Below are 12669 nucleotides of genomic sequence, written 5' to 3'. Positions count from 1 at the left end.
CGGGCGCGCGCCCTGCAGCCGCACGCACTCGCACACGCATGCTCCCTGCGCTCCCACGCGCGCAGCCACCCTCGCGGCTGCCGCCCACGTAGCCGCGTGCTCTCGGCGCGCGGGCTGGGGGCGGCTGCGCGGCGCCCGCGGAGGCAGGTCCCAGCACTTGGATGAGCTCTCAGAGGATGCTGTGGCGCGGGGCGCGTCGCCCCCCTCAGTCCACCAGAGCCCGGATACCTCAGAAATTCGGCTCTGGGTCTGTGGGGAGCGAAATGCAACCTAAACCCCGTTTTACTGAACCCTGCGCAAATAAAACACGCACAAGCACGCACACAGACGCCGCCGCGGCCCGCCAGGGAAGAGTCCGGGACCCGGGAGGGGCCGCCGTTCGAGATCGGCCGCTAAAAGGTGCGACGTAAGTGCCCGGCGTTACCGGCCCGGCTTAACGGCGCAACGGCCGGCCTGGTTCCGCATCGCCGGCGCCGGGGCCGGGGCCCGGGCCGGGCGGGACCGGCCGCCGGAGAGACCCGGTAGGCGGGGGCGCTCGGGGCAGGAAGGGACCGGGGAGGAAAGAGCGCGGGTGTGATTTCTCCTGCGCGGCCGCGCCCTGGGCAGGCCGGAGACGGGACTGTGGCAGCCCTCAGAGCAACCGACCGACCGACCGGGGCCGGCGGATTCGCCGGGCTCGTCGACCTTGCGAGAGGCGGCTGCCGGCGAAGCACGGGCGCCTGCGGCTCGCTTTCGGTGGCTGCTGCCCAGGCTAGCAATGCCCTGGCCTCGGCGACACAGACGGGAGGCTGCGGGGACGGGTAAGGGGGCGGTGGGAAGGGCGCGGGGCCGTCGCCTCTGGCTTAACACAGCAGATGCGCGAAGACTCCAACAGGTGGCTCCGTGGCGCAATGGATAGCGCATTGGACTTCTAGAGGCTGAAGACATTCAAAGGTTCCGGGTTCGAGTCCCGGCGGAGTCGCAGTTTTTCCCTCCCCATAATATATTTTCTGACCCCGTCATTTCTCTCCTCCCTCTTTTTTTCTTAGACGGTTGGACTTGCCTCTCCTTCTCTGCCCTTTTTCCTTCTGCATGCGGCTTCTGCGGCCGTTCCACCTCTAACAGCTCGCGCGGGTGCCCCCGCCCCCGCCCCGCTCCCTCAGCTCGGTGGCTCAGGGTCTGGGCCCAGCTCACAGCGGAGCCTGATCCAGGAACCGCGGGCAGCGGCTCCGGGCGGCGGCCAAGCGGGCCCTCGCTGTTTCGGCCCAAAGCTGGTCCGGGTGTTGGGTGTTCCGAGGAGCTGCCCCCACGCTCCAGGGCTGACACTCCCTTGCCCGGATCGCGACCGTGACAACTAGGGAGGGCGAGGGAAGGATGAGAAAACACGCCTACACCCTGACCTGCGCTGTGCTGGGTAACTGCCGTTCCAGCCCAGAAGGCTTCAAAATTGTCACGTAAGGGAATCCCCACTGGGATCCTGTAAGAAATGCAGATTTCCCGGCCTCAGCGCGGAACTCGGATTCAGTCGATCGGGGATGGGGCCCAGGAATTTGCATTTCTGATAAGACTGCCTGCCGTTCTCTCCCATGATTCCAGGGCGAAGAGGTCCGAGGTCCATCCTGCCCGTCAGCATTTCCAGGCAGGGGTTGCTAACTTCTCTTCCCCTGACAACTCATGGGTTTGCATGAGATTCGGGTTCCACCTCACTAAATGCGAACCAATGAGTCAATGAATGGAATTTTCAAAATTCATTGTAACAAACTTGCTGCAAAAAATCCAAAACCCAAAATTGTCAACAAAGGTACAGAGAAAAATAAGCGTCGTTGTTGTTCCTATATCTTAACCTTGCAATTGTCTCTATATTAGTGAAAATGGTTTCTTGGAAATGTTTTCAGATTTATCTTATGTTCATGTCATTTTTACATATATTGCTTCTATGTTTGTTGATGTTGATATAGGTAATACACAATTGGTAATATGCTATACTTTTTCACTTATTGATAAAGTGAAATGGAGCTGCCTTGTTCCAGTGTACATATATGTACTGTAATGATTTCAGTCCCCAATAGTTGAACACTTAGGCATATTTTCCTGTTACAGTGCTTCAGTGAACATGCTTGTTCTTACGTTATTGTACACAAGTGCAAGTATATCTATAGGATAGATTCCTAGGAAGTTGGATTGCTGGGTCAAAGGTTTGTGCATTCTTTGATGGATATTGCCACATTGCTGTCACAGAGATTATACCTGATTTACTCTCACCAGCAGTGTATGAGACTGCCCATTTCCTCACAGCCCATGTGTTATCAAATAGGGGAAAAATGGTTTCTAGTTGTAGTGTCAATTTATGTCTTTTATTATGAGGGAAAGATGAGCATTTTTTCATATGTAGACTAACTTGTATTTCTTTTCTGTGATTTATCTGTTCTTGAGTTATTCATTTTTCTATTGCATAATTGGTCATTATCTTATTGGTTTGTAGGAGTTCTTTACGTATGATGGAAACCAGTCCTTTGTTTATGATATGTGATAAAATTATTCTTTCTCAATGTATTTGCCTTTTGATTTCATATATATTTTATTTTATTGCCTTACAGAAATTCATATATTAGGATTTATCAATCTTTTCCTTTATGGCTTCTAGGTTTGGGGTTATACAGCACTAAGATTATTAAATAATTTTATTGTTTTATTGTAGTGCTTTATATGGTTTATTTTTGTACTTAAATCTTTATTTCATCCAGAATATACTTTTGTATAAGGGGTGAAGTGGGAATTTGGTCCCAGAATCACTGGTAATGAACACCCTTCTCTTCTCTACTCATTTATTTGAAATGCCATTTTTATCATTTTCTAAATTTCCATTTGGGTTTCTGGATTCTCTGTTCTGTTCCATTGATCTGTCTTAATTATGATTCACCAAAACTGTGCTGTTTTTATATCTAGTGGGGCCAATCCTTTCTCATAACTTTTTTTGGAAGATTTTTTCATCTATTCTTGAATTGTTTTTCTCACATAATGTTAACAACTAGCATTTATTTAGCATTTTATATACCAGGTACTGTTTTAAGCGCTTTTTGCATTTTAAGGCATTTAATCCTCCTGACGACCCTACCAGGTTGGTATTATCCCCTTTCATGGAAGGGGCATCTAGACATAGAGGTTAAGTAAATTGTCCAGGAATACACAGCTAATAAGCAGCATGCCAGAATGCCTGGGTCTTTGAGTAAAGCCATGATTCTATATTGTCTTTTCACATGAGCTTTAGTTACAGCTAATCTGGTTCTCATTTTAGGAGATATTTTTGTGTTGGAGTCATGTTATTAATATAGGGAGAATTGAACTAACTATGTTGACTCTTCCTATTTAAGAGCAGCAGCGGGGGGGTGGTGGTGGAGAAAGAACACATATGCTTTTCCATTTATTCAGTCCTTCTGTTCCTTTCAAAAGTATGTTAAAAGTTTTCTCTTCTGGGTGGGGCAGTCGTTAAGTGTCTGCCTTCGGCTCAGGTGATCCCCGCGTGATGGGATCGAGCCCCACATCAGGCTCCTCCGCTGTGAGCCTGCTTCTTCCTCTCCCACCCCCCCTGCTTGTGTTCCCTCTCTTGCTGGCTGTCTCTAATCTTAAAAAAAAAAAATTTTTTTTCTCTGTATATGTATCTTGACTTGTTAACTTTATTCCTAGATAGTTTTTTTTTTGTGGAGATCTTTTCTTCCATTATATTTTCTAAGTGATTTTGATATTTTAAAAAATAAATTTATATCCAGCCATCTTAATTGAACTATTTTACTATTTAAAGTGATTTTTCAGTTCCAAACCATGGGATACCACTTCACATCCACAAGGATGGCTATAATAAGACAGACAGACAGGGGTGCCTCGGTGGCTCAGTGGGTTAAGTGTCTGCCTTTGGCTCAGGTCCTGATCTCCCACCCCGTAATGCACACTCTCTCATATAAATAAATACAATCTTAAAAAAAAAAGAGATAGACAATAACAAGTGTTGGCAAGGATGTGGAGAAGTTAGAACCCTCATACACTGCCAGTGGGGAGGTAAAATGGTAGTCTCTTTGGAAAATAGTTTGGCAATTAGTCAAAAATTTATACAGAATTACTATATAACCCAGCAATTTTACACCTAGGTATATACCCAAGAGAAGTGAAAACATATGTTAACACAAAAATCTGTACATGATTGTTCATAGTAGCATTATTAATAAAAAGTAAAAACAACCTAAATGTCCACCAACTGATGAGTGGATAAGCAAAATGTGGTATATCCATACAATGGAATATTATTATTCAGCAATAAAAAGGAATGAAATACTGATTCTGGTTGCAACATGGATAAACTTTGAAAACATTATGCCAAGTAAAAGAAGTCAGTCGTAAAAGACCACATATTGTATGATTCCATTTATATAAAATATCCTAAACAGGCAAATCTATTGAGACAGAAATTAGTTGTTGCCAAGTGCTGGGGCTAAGGGGAATGTGAAGTGACTGGGTATTTAATTTGGGGGGAGTGACAGAAACGTTCTGGAATAAGTGGTGATAATTGCACAACTCTGCATATACAAAAACCCACTGTACTAAACATTTTTAAAGGGATGAATTTTATGGTATGTGAATTACATCTCAATTTTTTAAAAGGAAAAGTTTTTTCAGTTAACTATGTTGTGTTTCCTGGAAATCTATCACTCACAAATAATTATAATTTTAGCTTTTTTCTAATTCTTATGCCTCATTGCTTCTCTTATAAAGCATCTGCTAGTATCTCCAGAAAACGTTAATTTTTGTGATAATGGTGACAGACTGAGTTGTCCTGTTTCTGACCATTATAGGAATGCTTCTCCACTAAGCATGATGCTGGCTTTGGGGTTGGTGCACACGCATGCATGCATAGACACACACATTTTATCACATTAAGAAACTATCCCTAGTTGTCAGTAACCTAAGGATGTTTTTTCCCCCTTTGATCTGTTCATATTATGCAATATATGAACAGATTTTCTAACATTTAACCCTTGCATTTCTTAAGTGAATCCTACTTGGTTGTGATGTATATTTATTTTAGTATTCTAATACTTTGCATTTTTGTATATTTAGAAAAATTGACATTTATTTATCTACCATAAATGCAGCATTATTTAGGATGGCCCCAAACTGGAAGTAACCTAGATGTCTATCAATAATGAACTGTTCGAAAATAAACAGAAACAGACTCAAATACACAGAGAACAAACTGGTGGTTTCTGGGGGTGGGAGGATGGGCAAAATAGGTAAGGGAGATTAAGAGGTACAAACTTCAGGGATGCCTGGGTGGCTCAGTCATTTAAGCATCTGCCTTTGGCTTGGGTCAGGCTCCCTCCTTAGTGGGGAGTCTGCCTCTCCCCATGCTTGTGTGCTCTCTCTGTCAAATAAATAAAATCTTAAAAAAAAAAAGTACAAACTTAAGTTTTAAAATAAGTCACAGGGATGAGAAGTACAGCATCAGGCATATAGTCAATATTGTAATAACTTTGGTGACAGATAGTGACTACACTTATCACGGTGAGCATTGTGTAACGTATAGAATTGTCAATCGCTGTTGTACACCTGAAACTAATAAATGCCAACTACACTTCAGTTAAAAAATTAAAAAAATAATAAACTATTTGAAGAAAGTATAGTAGAGCCATATAATTGAATACAATACAGACCTTTAAAAAATGAGGAAGACGTATGTATACTGCTATGGAAAAATATCCAAGATTATATGAAAAAAGCGGATATAAAAATGAACATGTTTAGTATCATTCTACTTGTGTTAAATAATGCTAATAATAGTAATAACATGTGCATTACTATGATTGTGCATAGCAACTTTCTGGAAGCATATACAGTTAACAGTGCTGGGAGAAGGAGCAGTGATATGAAGGGAGGGAAGGCATTTTTTACTTTATATTTCATTGTAATGTCTGAATTTTTTCATAATAAGCCTATCTTATCCTTGTAATAAAAAAGTCAAGTTTAAAAAAAAATGAAAACAAAACCCAATATTAATGATGAAGTTCAAACAAACATTGTTGCTAGATCACTTTCACATGGGCAGCTCTGATACTGCTTATCCACTGAGGATTTTCTGAATTGCGTTCAACATTTATTGACTCCTTACATTTTACTATATGCTGGGTCTCAGCCATAAGTATACCTTTTAACTCCCCCCCCACCCTTAACGTGCAGAAATGTAAACAAAATCTCTCTTTATAGTGATTCCAGCAGGCAGCATGTCCTGAAGGTCTTGTACAACATGTTAATGTCTGTGGACTTTACTCAAACGGCAATAGGAAACCATCAATTGTTTTTAGGTGGAAGCAGTGTGCTTAGATGTGTTCCTTCTGTCCCCGTTCTGGCTGTAGTGTGGATGCCTGACTGGAAGAGTGCGGGACTGGAAGCTGGGAGACCCGTTCAGGGCAGTTGGAGTTGTCTCGGTAAGAAAATGATGGAGGCTGGAACTAGAGAGGTAGTGCATGGAGAAACCCAGAGCACATGCATTTGAAGGATAGGCAAAGAATGAGTTTTTTGGAGTCTAAGAAACGGCAGCCAGAGAGGTAGGAAGAAAACTAGGAAAGTATTCTCTCCAAAACCTGACGAAGCAAGTTGCCTCTAGAAGAGAGTCAAGAGGAAAAGGGAAACATCTAACATTTTTCTAAACGCCGACAAGTTTATTTAGCCCTTGCCATTTAATTATTCCCCAAGTCCTAATAAGGAATAATTATCCCCATTTTACAGATGAGAACATTTAAGATGCAAAGATGTTATGGGAGTAAGGTGAGAAGATAAGCCTACGAATGATGGGAAAATGTCTGCTCTTCTTCAGCAGGTAGGAAGAGTGCAAGGATAAAAGCATGAAAGTGAAGGAAAAATTGAAGGTGTTCCGTTTTGAAGACCTGTTTCCTTTGTGTTCTTTTACAGCTCCGCCTCACATACCCAGGATTCCAGGAAGGTACTGACAAAGAGGGAGTTGCCCCAGGGCGTGGAGACACTCCCATCTTATTGCTGCCTGTGGTCGGAACAGACTCTAGGACCAGAGGCCAGCGGTGGTTGCATTCCAGCTTCCTCCTGATTTGAGGCTTTCTACATCCATCAGCATTTTAAAAATATTTTATAATTTCATTCATCCTCAGTTGGATATGTATTTTTGAGTACGAGCTTTGTTCAAAGAACCACACTGGAAAGAAATACAAAGGTGAGTGAGATCAAGTGCATTTTCTTAAGAGTTCACCCTCGTGTGGGGCAGGGAGCCACGGATGGATAATCTCATTATTTAGGATTGGCTTTGGTGTGAGTGGCAGGAAACTCAAAATAACAATGGATTCGGCAAGATGGAGGTTTCTTCCTCATGTGAAAGTTCAGGCAGTGGCAACTACCTGATCATGAGAGATCCAAGCTCTTTTTTATTCTTTCACCTTAAAACGCAGTTTTCCTGATGTTCTAAAAGCTCCTCCCCTGCCATCAGGTCAACATACTAGTTAGTGGGGAGAAGAAAGAGAACCCCACTTCAAGCTCACCCTTCTCTGAGGGACACTTCCCAGAAGTTGCACATACTGCTTTCATTCACATCCCATGGAAAGGTGAGAACCATAGCTTTTTTTTTCCAGGTAGCCACATTCCCAGCTAAAAAGCATGTGTTCTGTAACTGGTAAAGGAAGGGAAAAAGTTCAGCAGTTTTTGCTGGTGATGTGGAAACAGGAATGCAGACAGCCACAGTGCAAGGTTAAAATAAGAGCGTGAGTTCTACTTACTAGCTCTGTGACCTTAGGTTACTTGACCTCTCTGTGCCTCCATTTCTTCACTTATAAAATGAGGGTAATCGTAGCACCTACTACATAGGTATAGGTTTACCTAAGGTTACCTACATTGTTCTGTACATATATAATGTTTCATACTTAGATACATGAACGGTTACATAAAAACCAGCTGTATTTATAAGTTTTTAGAACAGTGCCTAGTAGTAAGTGCTACACAGGTGTTTGTTAAATACATTTTTTTTTAAAGCAGTCAAATGGGAATTTTAAGAGTGTACACATCAGTAGAGAAAATCTGATAAAACATTTTATGAAGAAATGTAGACTGTCAGTTCTGTGATGCCTGGGGCGTACCCCCAGCAGCATGCCTTTCCCAGAGTAGATGCTCAGAATACTGGCTTCTTATAAGCTTGAAAGGTCAAGTTTTTTGTTAGGTGGGAAGGAAGCAAGGAATATTTTAGGTGGAGTTAACCATATGAACAATGACATAAAAGGTGAAAAACTCACTGTATCTGGCAGAGTAGCTGGCATGCATAGAACTCAATATATATTCACTGAACACTCCGTATCAACTAGTTTGGTTTGGCTGAAATGTATCAGTTGGGTCCAGGCAGAAAAATGCATCACTCTAGAGAATTTAATATAGGAAATTGTTATACAGGTGATGGAAGTGCTCAAAGTGTGGGCAACCCAGAGACTGGAAAAGTAGGAAACCTCTATCACTCTTAGTGCCACAGGGTCATTGGGAGATGATGTTACCAGAACCCAGAAGCCTGGGCCATCCAGTGGTGGAGGGCTGCCTGGTGGGGACTGGGAAATGGCAGAGCCCCAACCCAGTCTAAAGCAGAGGGAGAGAAATACTCTGACTTCTCTCCTTCTCCTGCCCTCCTATCTTGTGTCAGTGCCTTACTGGGAAGCCAGCTGGTAAGTGAATCTGGGTTTAGGGGCTAGGTCTTTACTGGTGTACCCTGGTGCTTAAATAATCGATAGGACTCAATTTTGTGGTGACTGGCTGACTTTCAGACTGAATTTGGTATAAAGTAATCAGAATTGAATAGAAGAACTATGGAGCAGCTGTGCAAGCCCAGCTGAGAGTCTATAGCTTATGGTAGTTTCCCAAATCTCAGTAAGCTGCACAAATAAGAAATAGTAGGTGCTTCCCTGGCTGGGCCTCATAGGTGACAGAAACAGAAAAAAATAGACAATGGGATAAACCAAGAATTTTTGAGATGTCTGACCAATTGGGTCCGGATTGATTAGGGAGGAAAATGTATCTTGATGGGATGGAGGATTGGGAGAGTTGAGTGGCTGCAATGCTTGAGATCAGGACTTGACATCTTTGGGGGTGGCACCCAGGCATCAGTATTATTGAAGCTGCCTCAGGTAATTCCAAAGTGCAGCCAAGGCTGGATTAGAAGGAAGAAGGCTGGGAGCCTGGGTGGCTCAGTTGATGAAGCGTCTGCCTTTGGCCCAGGTCATGATCCTAGGATGCTGGGATTGAGACCCAGGTCAGGATCCCTGCTCAGCAGGGAGTCTGCTTCTCCTTCTGCCCCTCCTCCCACTGGTTCTCTTTCTCTCTCTCAAATAAATAAAATCTTTAAAAAAAAAAAAAAAAGGAAGAAGGCTAACAGATTGGGGTACCCTGAGAGTTCAGCACCTTGACCTTTGAACAGTTTTAAGTAACAAGTCTAAGGCAATGACAGCAGTTGGCTGAAGTGGAGTGGAAATGAGGGTGGCTGGAATTGATGACATTGAATGAGACTGAGCAACTGTAGGGTCATCTTGAGTGAAATGCTTTTGATTTAATCAGGATAGTGATTTCACTAAAGGAAAAAAATCAAGAGTCTCTCTAAAGGTAAAAAGGGCAGTAGTTGCAATCACCAAGGCATGGAGAAGGCACTGGCCCAGTTGTCTAGTACCATTTCATCTCACTTTCGTATCTGGTCCCCTCCACATCAAGGAGCTGAGATGACCTGTTTTGAAGCTCAAGTGGGGAGAAGTGGCAGATTTGGCAGATAAATTAGCAAAGGTTTTAATGAGCTTCACATTCCAGAAGTAAGCTATCACTTGTTCTCATCGTCTCATTGCTATTTTTCTGTATGTGTAAATACGCACACACATTTAAGGAAAAAAATAAGTCTTACTGGATAACACACTGACTTTAAGATATAGAAAAAGTCTAGTTAACCACAATGTGTCCTGTTTGTACTTTTCTTTAATGTTACGCCTCTGAACTTCCCTGAGTTATGGGGCATGGGGGGGGTAGGTGTAGGTAGGAATGAGAGATTGAACAAAGCTTCATCCATTTCTTCTCACATAGATGACTATAAGCACTTTCCTATTATTTTAAAAAGGTCAGGAAAAGAGCTAATGAACAAGACCTCAGAATTTCAGTATGTTGCATGGGGTATGAGGTCAGGATTTGGTGCCTGAGCCTTACCGGTCCCTCCTATGCAGTTCTGGTTATAACTGTTAAGAGCCCCGAGGAAGGAAAGCACCACTCAGCTCATAGCTAGAAGAGACCCCCTGACTGCATGGCTTCTCAGCTAAGTTGTTGGAACAACGTATGTTCCCATCATCCCCTACCTTTAGTAGAGAAAAAGTGCAGCTCAGGAAAGCTCCAAGTCCAGTTTCCCACCTCCTTTGTTGGAAGCGAGGATGACAGGCCTTCGCCCTAACAGGAAGAGTGACGGCACATGTTTTTTGACCTGTTAATACAGCAACTCTCTTCATTTGTAGAAATAGAGCCCAGTGTATCTTGGGCTCACTTCAATCTAGTTAGCAACTCCTCCTCCCTCAGGACAAGGGAAGAGGTGGGTGGGGAGTAGAATTTCCTAAATGACTATGCATTCAGTCCACTTAACCAGGCCACACCCCTCAGTGCCACATAAAGCGTGTGGGTCTTTTGGTTTTATAGCAATTCCGTGCTATCCTGAAGAAAAATTTCACGTTGTCCTATTTTTAAAAGAGAACATTACAAGGTGCTAAGCATGTTAGGGAAGTGTCTTGAACCTTCCAGATCGATTCTGCTACTAGCTGAGTCACCTCATTTGATACCCTGTAGAGTACAAACCACCCAGCCGAGCCCTGACCCACCAAATCAGGATATATAAGAACATGGTGGTGCTTTTGAGTCACTGAGTTTTGGGGTTAATTTGTTATGCACTGATAACTGGAACATCTGTCCACCACCCATCACCCGTAACTAAAATAATTTGCCTTCCTCACCATTCATGTTAAGTTTTTACTGAGAACTTTTTTCCACTTTAGGACCTTTCTCCACTGTTCTACCAACTTCACATTTCATAAGTTCATTTTGGGGTTTCATTTCTTTGATAAAACATTGATCTGCTATGACATTTAATTACAGGTCATGCTATTAACCCTGCTAGTTGGAAGCTATTAGTAACTGGAAGCATTCATTCCTTCTTCACTTTTAAACTAGAAACACTTCTTCCTCACTTTTAACTTGTGTAATCATGAGAAGACCTGCATTTTATATCTCAATTGGGTCAGATGCTTGGGCAACAGCTAACTGGAAGCATTTTTTGCTTCAACCCTTACTGAAAACTTTCAATAAAATGTTCTAGGTTATCACTCTGAACAACAGTTGTCAGCGATGGAGAGACTGAACTGAAAATGTACATACCTCAGAAATGGTATTAATATGTCATTTGATGTTTTCTTGTAACTAAGAGTGGGATCCCATAAGTTTATCCCAGTTACTCAAGGTTGTATTGAACCCCCCTTTTCTTTTTCTTTAAAATCCTGCCATGTGTCCTCTGGGCAGCCAAGTATGGCCTCTCACCAGACATCCCTGTTATGAGGACCCATGAGACAGTTTCTCAGGTCTTAATAAGGAATAATGCAGTTTCTCCAGAGCAGTTAGTTTTTATCTTCTATCAACAGCAAACACAGAACTGGTGTTTGTGTTAGATACCAGGAAGCTCAGGGCCCTCCTTTACCGACTGTTACACTCCATTTCACAGCATCATTTTACTAACTTCAGCCTGGTTCCATCGGATTTCTTCCACCCCTTTACCGACTGTTACACTCCATTTCACAGCATCATTTTACTAACTTCAGCCTGGTTCCATCGGATTTCTTCCACCCCCTCCTTTTCCTCTCCCTAATTTCCTCACTTAACAAACTAGTTGCGTTATAGACATTTTTAGTAAGTGGTCTTAAAGGCACTGTGCAGAGAGATGGGGTGTTTCGGAAATCTTTCAAGCTCTTACAGTATTTTGAAGGCCCTTCTTTCATCCGCACACTCTACCATGTCAGCACTTCGTTGCTTCTCAGTTGAGGAGTCGGGTACTTTCTCATAGACGGGAAGCCTTAGATGAGTTCCAGTAAGTGAACCTTCAGTGACACAAGCCAAAAATCATTAAAACCAGACTTGCTTTGCTTAAAAAACAAAGGAAAATACATCCATTATTCAAATATCCAGATATTTGTAGAAGGCTGGGAACACGAAGACTTCCTTCTGACCTTTACCTGTAATTATACTTTGATAGTGTTCTTTAGTTTTGAAGATTTAAAATAAATTTTTGAAGATCACATTTGAGATAAAGAAGCTGTATTACCAGTTTCAGTTCCTTAAACATTAATAGAGGTGACTTTAAGTGATTTCTAGTTGAATCATTTCAGTTTATTTCACTAAGTACGTTGTAATTGTTAAAAACTCTCTATATTGTTCCAAGTTATTTAAGTGGCTTACAAAAATGCATATAATGAAATAAAATTAAAAATGAATCTGTGGAGACAAAAGAAAGCATGTTAAAATTTAACTAGAAGTAAATGCTCAAAAAAACATCTCTTAAGGTGGCTTAAGGACACAGCCAGACTTAGCGCTTAGGCTCAATTCTCTTTCCTTAGCACTGCCCTCTAATCCAGAAAG

At 42.5% G+C, this 12669-nt stretch overlaps 1 long non-coding RNA gene and 1 other non-coding gene across 2 annotated transcripts; both read left to right on the top strand.

The window, feature by feature from the left end:
• The first annotated feature begins 876 nt into the window (after positions 1–876).
• TRNAR-UCU lies at positions 877–961 on the top strand. The gene is given in 2 exon segments: positions 877–913; positions 926–961. It is a non-coding gene; the product is annotated as a tRNA-Arg (tRNA).
• Positions 962–5411: 4450 nt separating this feature from the next.
• Positions 5412–8909, top strand: LOC121102058. Its single transcript, XR_005834110.1, has 2 exons — positions 5412–6452; positions 6754–8909. It is a non-coding gene; the product is annotated as an uncharacterized LOC121102058 (long non-coding RNA).
• Positions 8910–12669: the final 3760 nt, after the last annotated feature.

The sequence above is a fragment of the Ursus maritimus genome, unplaced genomic scaffold, assembly GCF_017311325.1.
Source record: "Ursus maritimus isolate PB19 unplaced genomic scaffold, ASM1731132v1 scaffold_12, whole genome shotgun sequence".
Lineage (NCBI taxonomy): Eukaryota > Metazoa > Chordata > Mammalia > Carnivora > Ursidae > Ursus > Ursus maritimus.
This window is presented reverse-complemented; position numbering and strand designations above follow the sequence as displayed.